The sequence below is a fragment of the Rana temporaria genome, chromosome 3 (genome assembly GCF_905171775.1).
Source record: "Rana temporaria chromosome 3, aRanTem1.1, whole genome shotgun sequence".
NCBI classification, from domain to species: domain Eukaryota; kingdom Metazoa; phylum Chordata; class Amphibia; order Anura; family Ranidae; genus Rana; species Rana temporaria.
Window position 1 is genome coordinate 69,539,000 of NC_053491.1, and position 10,539 is coordinate 69,549,538.

The following is a 10,539-nucleotide window of genomic DNA, read 5'->3' on the forward strand; positions in this document are numbered from 1 at the left end:
AAAATGATGTCACGCGCATGCGCAGTACGTCCGGCGCGGGAGCGCGCCTAATTTAAATGGGAATCGCCCATTTGTATTAGGAACGCCTTGCGCCGGACGGAGTTAAGTTGCACTGCCGAAAATTTCCAGGTAAGTGCTTTGAGGATCGGCACCTAACTTGGGAGATTTGCGGCAGTGTAACTTAACTCGGAAAAGTTAAGTTAAGCCCGTTTTTTGAGGATTTGGCCAACTGTATCTAATATTTAGGGACTCATTAATGACAGGAATAGTACCACTGGATTGGCGCAGGGCCAATGTGGTGCCCATATTTAAAAAGGGAACAAAGTCTTTACAAAGTAACTATAGACCTGTTAGTTTAACTTCTATAGTTGGGAAGATACTAGAACGAATAATAAAAGACCCCATGGATGAGTTCTTGCTGGAAACAAACTATTTAAGCAACAGACAGCATGGATTCATGAAAGACAGAAGTTGTCAGACAAACCTGATTTCTTTTTATGAAGAGGTAAGTAAAACCCTGGACAGAGGCGTGGCTGTGGACGTGGTATATTTGGATTTTGCAAAAGTATTCGATACAGTTCCACACACACGGCTCATGTGTAAGGTAAGGTCTACAGGATTGAATATAGCAGTTTGTAAACGGATAGAAAACTGGCTGAAAGACAGAATTCAGAGAGTCGTGGTTAATGATTCATACTCTGAATGGTCCAAGGTTATCAGTGGTGTACCCCAGGCCTCAAAATTTCAAGTCCTGAGCTACTAGCCAGGCCTTAAAGTTACTAGCCACCTGTTGTCCCACCCAAACCCTACCTTGCCCCGCCCCTTAAACACGCCCTTGTAAATGATCAGTGGTGACAATTGATGGCACAGTGGCTGTGTTTGATGGCATGGCACAGTGACTGCGTTTGATGGCATGGCACAGTGGCTGCGTTTAATGGCATGGCACAGTGACTGCATTTGATGGCATGGCACAGTGGTGCGAATTGATGGCATAGTGACTGCATTTGATGGCATGGCACAGTGGTGATGATTGATGGCACAGTGGCTGCATTTGATGGCATGGCACAGTGGTGATGATTGATGGGCACAGTGGCTGCATTTGATGGCATGGCACAGTGGTGACAATTGATGGCACAGTGGCTGCGTTTGATGGCATGGCACAGTGGTGACAATTGATGGCACAGTGGCTGCGTTTGATGGCATGGCACAGTGGTGACAATTGATGGCACAGTGGCTGCGTTTGATGGCATGGCACAGTGACTGCGTTTGGCATGGCACAGTGGTGCGAATTGATGGCATAGTGAGTGCATTTGATGGCATGGCACAGTGATGATAATTGATGGCACAGTGGCTGTGTTTGGCATGGCACGGTGGTGACAATTGATGGCACAGTGGCGCGAATTGATGGCACAGTGGCTACGTTTGATGGCATGGCACGGTGGTGACAATTGATGGCACAGTGGCTGCATTTGATGGGCACAGTGAGGCTGCAATTTTTTTTGTTTGCGCCCCCCCAAAAACTCCAATTCCGTCCACCTGCCCCCATTCTATCACATCTATGCCTCCAATTCCGTCCCCCTGCCCCCATTCTATCACATCTATGCCTCCAATTCCGTCCCCCTGCCCCCATTCTATCATACCTATGCCTCCAATTCCTCCCCCATCTATCATATGGTATGATAGATGGGGGGGGGGGCAGAATTGGAGGAATAGGTATGATAGAATGGGGGGAGGGGGACGGAATTGGAGGCATAAGCATGATAGATTGGGGGGAGGGGGGGCAGAATTGGGGGCATAGGTATAATGGATTGGGGGGATGATTTAGTGTTAATCTGCAATTACCAATACACCACCCCCCCCATTCCAGCAAATAGGTTCCTTGTGCCTCCAGAACATCACATCACACCGCACATCTGTTTTAAACATACCATTTACTGCACGGTGCACTTCCTTGGATGTGTGGGAGCCTGGGAGGTGGAGGGGGGCGGTCCGAGGTGGAGAGGGTCGGTCCCGGGTGGCGTCTAGTATCGTAACGCTGTGAGAGGTCGGTTCCGGGCAGGAGTTGGAGGCACATTTCCATTGGACAGTGGGCGGTGAAGAGGCGGTCCCGGGCGGCATGGTAACGTTTTTACTGGCCTATGGGAGGTGAATAGGGGGGGGCCCGGGTGGGCGCTTGTGTCCAATCAGCTGCTAGCCTGTGCTAGCATGTGAAGGGACGGCGCGCCAGCCTGTGAAGAGACTGGCCGCAATGTGTGTGTGTCTGAGCGGCGCTCGCACGGGACATAAATCTCCTCGCCAAATGCGAGGAGGCGACCACAAATTTTGAGCCCTGGTGTACCCCAAGGTTCAGTGTTGGGACCGTTACTTTTCAATATATTTATAAATGATATTGGGTCTGAGATCAAAAGTAACATTTCTGTCTTTGCAGATGACACCAAGCTATGCAGTGGAATAACGTCCTTACAGGATGTCTCCAATTTAACAGCCGACCTCAATGCTCTGTCTAATTGGGCGACTAAGTGGCAGATGAGGTTTAATGTTGATAAATGTAAAGTTATGCACTTAGGGACTTAGGGCCAGATCCTCAAAAGAGATACGCAGGCGGATCTGCTGTTCCGCCTGCGTATCCCTGTTTCTATCTTTGGAACTGATCCACAGAATCAGTTTCCAAGAGATAGACAGAAGATCCGGCAGGTGTAATAGTTTTACACTGCCGGATCTTAAGATGCAGTCCCGCACCGCCGCTGGGGGCATTCATCGTCGAAATTAGGCGTCGGGTATGCTAATGAGGAGTTACGTCGATCCTCAAAGCTTTTTCGCGTTCGCTACGTCGCCGCTATGTTAGTTTCCCGTCGCTTAGTTACACTTTTGTAAAGCAGCCCTACTTTTACACAGCAGGCGTACTGCTGTGTAAAGTATGGCCGTCCTTCCCGCGTCGAATTTTTAAATTTTACGTCGATTGCGTAAGCCGTACGGGAATAGGGAAATACGATACGCGTCGCGCCGATCAAAAAATGATGTCACGTCGTGCAAAGCACGTTGGGAAATTTGCGTCACAAGCATGCGCAGTACGTCCGGCGCGGGAGCGCGCCTAATTTAAATGGGACTCGCCCCATTAGATTAGGAACGCCTTGCGCCGGACGGATTTGAGTTACACCGCCGCAAATTTCCAGGTAAGTGTGTTGTGGATCGATACCTAACTTAGGAAATTTGCAGCAGTGTAACTTAAATCTGTTAAGTTACGTTGCGCTGCGGGGCTGTGGATCTGGCCCTAAGAATATGCATGCATCATACATGCTAGGGGGAGTACAGCTGGGGGGATCTGTAGTGGAGAAGGATATTGGGGTTTTAGTTGATCATAAGCTCAATAATGGCATGCAATGCCAAGCTGCGGTTTCCAAAGTGAGCAAAGTCCTTTCTTGTATATGGAGAGGTATGGACTCCAGAGAAAGAGATATAATTTTGCCCCTGTACAAATCATTAGTAAGACCTCATCTGGAATATGCAGTTCAGTTTTGGGCCCCAGTTCTCAAAAAGGATATCGGAGAACTGGAGAAAGTGCAGAGAAGGGCAACCAAACTGATAAGAGGCATTGAGGAGTTCAGCTATGAGAAAAGATTAGAGGAACTGAACGTATTCACTCTTGAGAAGAGAAGAATAAGGGGGGATATGATCAACATGTACAAATATATAAGGGGTCCATACAGTGAACTTGTTGTTGAGTTATTCACTTTACGGTCAACACTGAGGACAAGGGGGCACTCTTTACGTCTAGAGGAAAAGAGATTTCACCTCCAAATACGGAAAGGTTTTTTCACAGTAAGAGCTGTGAAAATGTGGAACAGACTCCCTCCAGACGTGGTTCTGGCCAGCTCAGTAGATTGCTTTAAGAAAGGCCTGGATTCTTTCCTAAATGTACAGAATATAACTGAGTACTAAGATTTGTAGGTAAAGTTGATCTAGGGTAAATCTGATTGCCTCTCGGGGGATCAGGAAGGAATTTTTTTCCCCTGCTGTAGCAAATTGGATCTCATGCTCTGCTGGGGTTTTTTGCCTTCCTCTGAATCAACTGTGGGTATGGAGTTTGGTGTATGGGATTGTACTGTGTTTTTTATTTTGTTTGTTTATTTTTTTTGTGGTTGAACTGGATGGACTTGTGTCTTTTTTCAACCTGACTAACTATGTAACTATGTTGCCATGGGGTGGATGCAGCGTGGCCCCCTTCACTTGTATGGGTCGCAAATGGGGGGCTTAAAGTATAACTACAGGCAAAACTTTTGTTTTTCATTTTGGATAGTGTAAGGGAGGGTCATAACCCTTGTCAGATTTTCTTTAGCCATCTGTGGCCCCTTGGAGACATTTCCCTTCACTTCCTGTCCCACATCCAAACAGGAAGTGAGAGAAAATTCCTGCAATTCCTTGTGGACCCCCAGGTCACCAGAACTAGTGTCCCATTAGAAGATTTCCTTTATATAACTTTTCTGGGGATAACCTAAAATGTGTTTTTTCTTTTACTTTCACTTTCAATGATATCTTAACTGCTTGCCAACCAGCCACCGCAGTTATACGGCGGCAGGTTGGCTCTGTTGGGCGAGCTATACGTCGTCTCTCCCAGCAGCCAATAGGGGCGTGCGCGCATGCGCGCCCCCCACTCGTCCCTGATCCCGGCGTGCGTGCCCGGCGCACGCAATCGCCACTGGGCACCCGCGATTGCTCGTTACAGAGCGAGAACCGGGAGCTGTGTGTGTAAACACACAGCTCCCGGTCCTGTCAGGGGAGAAATGCCTAATCTTCTATTCATACAATGTATGAACAGCGATCAGTCATTTCCCCCAGTCAGTCCCACCCCCCTTCAGTTAGAACACACCCAGGGAACATACTTAACCCCTTCCTCTCCCCCTAGTTATAACCCCTTCCCTGCCAGTGGCATTTTTATAGTGATCAATGCATTTTTATAGCACTGATCGCTATAAAAATGCCAATGGTCCCAAAAATGTGTCAAAAGTGTCCGAAGTGTCCGTCATAATGTCGCAGTACTGAAAAAAATCTCTGATCGCCGCCATTACTAGTAAAAAAATATATTAATAAAAATGCCATAAAACTATCCCCTATTTTGTAAACGCTATAACTTTTGCGCAAACCAATCAATAAATGCTTATTGTGATTTTTTTTAATCAAAACCGCAGAGGTGATCAAATACCACCAAAAGAAAGATCTATTTGTGGGGAAAAAAGGACGCCAATTTTGTTTGGGAGCCACGTCGCACGACCAGGCAATTGTCAGTTAAAGCGACGCAGTTCCGAATCCCAAAAAGTGGCCCGGTCATTGACCAGCAATATGGTCCGGGGCTGAAGTGGTTAAACAGGAAAAATAGAGAGGGTGAATCTCATCAACGGGGGGGACACAGACTGCAATAAATAATGACAGGGGTTCTTATCAATCTCTAATCTATCCAAAACTAAAAAAATATATATATTTATTTATACCCCAATTTTTGCAGTGGCCAGTCATCGTTGCTGCAACATGTGTACACACCCATCCGCTGTTTTTGCTGCTTAAGGGGGCGATGTTGGAGGCAGTAAAAACACAGCTCAGCCACGACCCCCCCCCCTCCACACCACCCCACAAATGCAAGTGCAAATGAGCCCTAATATTCAAAACATATGCTTCTTTTATTATTTTCTTCTGCACTTTGTTTTGTAATTCTTTATTTTCAAAGTCAAGGATGACATTGCAGCCAAGGGCATTGTTACATTGAAAATTACGCATTGCTAATAAGGTTTCAGAACTACAGGTCCTTCAATGTTGTCCATAATATGAATGGCATAGGCACAGTGTCAACCAGTATAGTAAGCATGCAGTAGTGGACCACCTGCACATGTATACGATATTTAGATCAGTATGAGCACAATTAAAGCAACATGTACTGTAATGCACAAGAGAGGGAAATGGTGAAGTAATAGAAAGAAACATGCCTGGGGAAGGAAAGAAAAGGAAAGAGGGGGGAAATAAATATATTTAAAAAAGGAAACAAATAATATACGTAGGTGTGCTGGATTAGGGGGGCATCTCTAGGTGTTTAGGAGCACAGGGAAATCAACCCTTTGAAAAGGCTATCTTGTATTCTTGGGAGCACATAAACACCAACCAGTAAAACCACTTGTGTCTACATTTTTCCTCCTGATGTTTGGGGGATGCTGTCAAGTCTCTCGTGTATGCAATCTTAGATAGACAAATAGAGGAAACTTTGTGCAGAGGGAAGATATGAATATAATGGGCTCATTGAAAGGTGTTTAGAAAAATACTTTTTCTACCTGTTCCTCGAAAGAATAGAGAGGTGGAGAAGGTAGGCTGCTAATCATTTCCAAGCTTAGCATCTTTCAATTTTCAAATGAAGTCCCAGACCCCATGGCAGAAGTCTCTTAGCCTGGCACATGACCTTTTGCATCTTTTTGCTTTGCTCATTGAAGTGTTTAACTTCAATTTATCAAACCTTGATATTTTTAGGCATGTATTTTCGCTCTAAAATATAGCTAAAAAAAAATACTTTTAGGCATGGAGCTTCGGAAAATCAGCTAAACACACATGAAATTAATATATAGGAATGTTTGCCTTTCCTGTCATAGGAAATTCATACTTCACCTCCATGTCTTCAGCCCATCATAGCAGTAGCATAGCTTGGTCATGCACACATCTTTATCATGCTGAAAGAAATAAAAGGGAGGCAACACACTGTTCGCTGTACTCTTTCTTCCAGTCATATTTCCTGTTAGCACAATTGCAGAATCTTATTATCTTAGACACGCTCTCTTAAGTGCTGTCACACAGAAGATTATGAGAAGCTGATATCAAGACAAATCTAGGTACTTACACTGGTTGAATTTATAATATAAGGTATGATACTTCTATTGTTCTGGGTCAGTGACTCAGAATGAATTAAAGTCATCAATCTGACTACCAGGCAATTAGCATTTTCAGAATAAGTCAGCAAATTATCTACAACAGAGTTTCACATAAATATGTTTATTAAAGAATCTGTTCTTAGAACGAAGACATATCTTCTTCCATATTAGAATCTTCTAAATAATCCTCCCAAGGAAGGTACTCCAACACTGGTCTTCTGAGGCTGCCAGATTTAACTATGTACAGTATAAGTTAAAACAGACACAAGGGTGCCTTCAAGAGTAACAGGAATAGTGTGGGTTCACCCAGGGCCCCTGATAGGTCCTGGTTGTAAAGTCACATTGGGACTTTGCTGGTATCCCCTCTGGTTACCAGAGGGGATGCCAGCAAAGTCCCAATGTAACTTTACAACTTTAGGAGCTACATCCATCAACTTGGAAAGACTATCAACACTGCATCCCCAGCTGTGGTGTGAAAAAAGCACTTTTCTCACACCGCAGCTGTGCAGTCATGTGATCCCCCTCAGCTTTCCTTCCCAGAGGCGATTCAGTTCGCATGAGTAGCGCTATACAAGTCATTCATTCATTCATTCCTGATATAAGAAAAGCAGCGGGAGTGGCACAGATTTTCCTCAATGTTGAGCCACCCTGCAGAGGGAGGTCACATGACTGCACAGTGGCAGTGTGAGAAACGGTATTTAGCATTAACCTTTGCAAAAAAAAACACACACACTGTAGTTTATGACTGTATAAACCAGAGGACATACAAGTATTTTTGCTACATGTTGCAATGGAATATCTGTGGGAGGGGCGGGGAGGAGATTGGCTCTCACACTGACAAGCAGGGAGGGAGGGCGAGAGGGGGAGAGGGGAGAGATTTAGAACACATAGCGGGATGATGGAGGCACATAAACTGACTATGCTATCAGGGATCAACAGCCATGATTACCATGGTCAGCACACACAGGGGGGCACAGGAGGAGACACGATAAACCAGGTATTTTACAACAAAGAAAGGGACAGATTACATGCCACAACCACTGTGCAATAGACCAGGCCTCAAAATTTCAAGTCCTGAGCTACTAGCCAGGCCTTAAAGTTACTAGCCACCTGTTGTCCCACCCAAACCCTACCTTGCCCCGCCCCTTAAACACGCCCTTGTAAATGATCAGTGGTGACAATTGATGGCACAGTGGCTGTGTTTGATGGCATGGCACAGTGACTGCGTTTGATGGCATGGCACAGTGGCTGCGTTTAATGGCATGGCACAGTGACTGCATTTGATGGCATGGCACAGTGGTGCGAATTGATGGCATAGTGACTGCATTTGATGGCATGGCACAGTGGTGATGATTGATGGCACAGTGGCTGCATTTGATGGCATGGCACAGTGGTGATGATTGATGGGCACAGTGGCTGCATTTGATGGCATGGCACAGTGGTGACAATTGATGGCACAGTGGCTGCGTTTGATGGCATGGCACAGTGGTGACAATTGATGGCACAGTGGCTGCGTTTGATGGCATGGCACAGTGGTGACAATTGATGGCACAGTGGCTGTGTTTGATGGCATGGCACAGTGACTGCGTTTGGCATGGCACAGTGGTGCGAATTGATGGCATAGTGAGTGCATTTGATGGCATGGCACAGTGATGATAATTGATGGCACAGTGGCTGTGTTTGGCATGGCACGGTGGTGACAATTGATGGCACAGTGGCGCGAATTGATGGCACAGTGGCTACGTTTGATGGCATGGCACGGTGGTGACAATTGATGGCACAGTGGCTGCATTTGATGGGCACAGTGAGGCTGCAATTTTTTTTTGTTTGCGCCCCCCCAAAAACTCCAATTCCGTCCACCTGCCCCCATTCTATCACATCTATGCCTCCAATTCCGTCCCCCTGCCCCCATTCTATCACATCTATGCCTCCAATTCCGTCCCCCTGCCCCCATTCTATCATACCTATGCCTCCAATTCCTCCCCCATCTATCATATGGTATGATAGATGGGGGGGGGGGCAGAATTGGAGGAATAGGTATGATAGAATGGGGGGAGGGGGACGGAATTGGAGGCATAAGCATGATAGATTGGGGGGAGGGGGGGCAGAATTGGGGGCATAGGTATAATGGATTGGGGGGATGATTTAGTGTTAATCTGCAATTACCAATACACCACCCCCCCCATTCCAGCAAATAGGTTCCTTGTGCCTCCAGAACATCACATCACACCGCACATCTGTTTTAAACATACCATTTACTGCACGGTGCACTTCCTTGGATGTGTGGGAGCCTGGGAGGTGGAGGGGGGCGGTCCGAGGTGGAGAGGGTCGGTCCCGGGTGGCGTCTAGTATCGTAACGCTGTGAGAGGTCGGTTCCGGGCAGGAGTTGGAGGCACATTTCCATTGGACAGTGGGCGGTGAAGAGGCGGTCCCGGGCGGCATGGTAACGTTTTTACTGGCCTATGGGAGGTGAATAGGGGGGGGCCCGGGTGGGCGCTTGTGTCCAATCAGCTGCTAGCCTGTGCTAGCATGTGAAGGGACGGCGCGCCAGCCTGTGAAGAGACTGGCCGCAATGTGTGTGTGTCTGAGCGGCGCTCGCACGGGACATAAAACTCCTCGCCAAATGCGAGGAGGCGACCACAAATTTTGAGCCCTGCAATAGACCACGCATTAAAGGAACAGCATATATATACAACCACTTTAAAGTCAAATGTAGGTTTCTCTAAGTACATCCTACCTGTTCAGTATTAATCAAACACTGATACCAAGAAAAGGCCCACCTTGTCAAGATGTTTGCTAGAATGCATTTACTTATTGGCAAATGGCACTTTGGGGTTGTCCTACTAAAAATGGAGAGTGCAATATCTGATGCAGCTGTGCAATCAGCTTCTAACGTCAGCTTGTTCAATGAAGGTTTGACAAAAAAAATGGAAGCTGATTGGTTTCCATACCCCTTTGTGTTTAAAGCCCACATGGCTGGATGCTGCTGAGCACTCGTGAGCAATATCAATATCCAGAAGAAATGCTCCAAAAGTATTCTGTATTTATGAAATACATTTCAGAGTGGCCCCCAACTCCCTCACCATGAGTACGTTATATTGTTTTCCTAGCTGATAATTCAGCTGAGCCTCCATCATTAAGCGTTCCTTATTGTACTGAATAAACTGATACTTGTAGAGGCATCCTTGTTTAACTTTTTCCATTTCATTCTTACGGCAATTAGTTAAAAAGGTCGGTAAGTCATAAATTACAAATGGATTGCAGGGTTGGCCTGGGGCATCTGGAAGCCAGATGACTGATAAGTGAGTTTTATTATGTACTTTGAGTCATACATACAGTAAAAAAATGCAGCCAGCTGTGAAATGGTCAAATATATCACTACTTGAGTGTTTAGTTCCAGTGCTATGCTCAGCCCACTGGTAGTCTCATAAAAATAGCTCATAACTAGTGAGTGTATACATTCTACTTCATGGAAATACCATTCAGTAGATCCTTCAAGCATAGCAAGGGATTTGTTATACGTTCTATGATGGAAAGATTTAAACCGTGCGTGAAGTCTTGAGAATCTGTAATGTGATACTTTCCTAGTGGTAAAATATGGATGTCTATAACCCACTTTGGTAAATGAATGCATCTT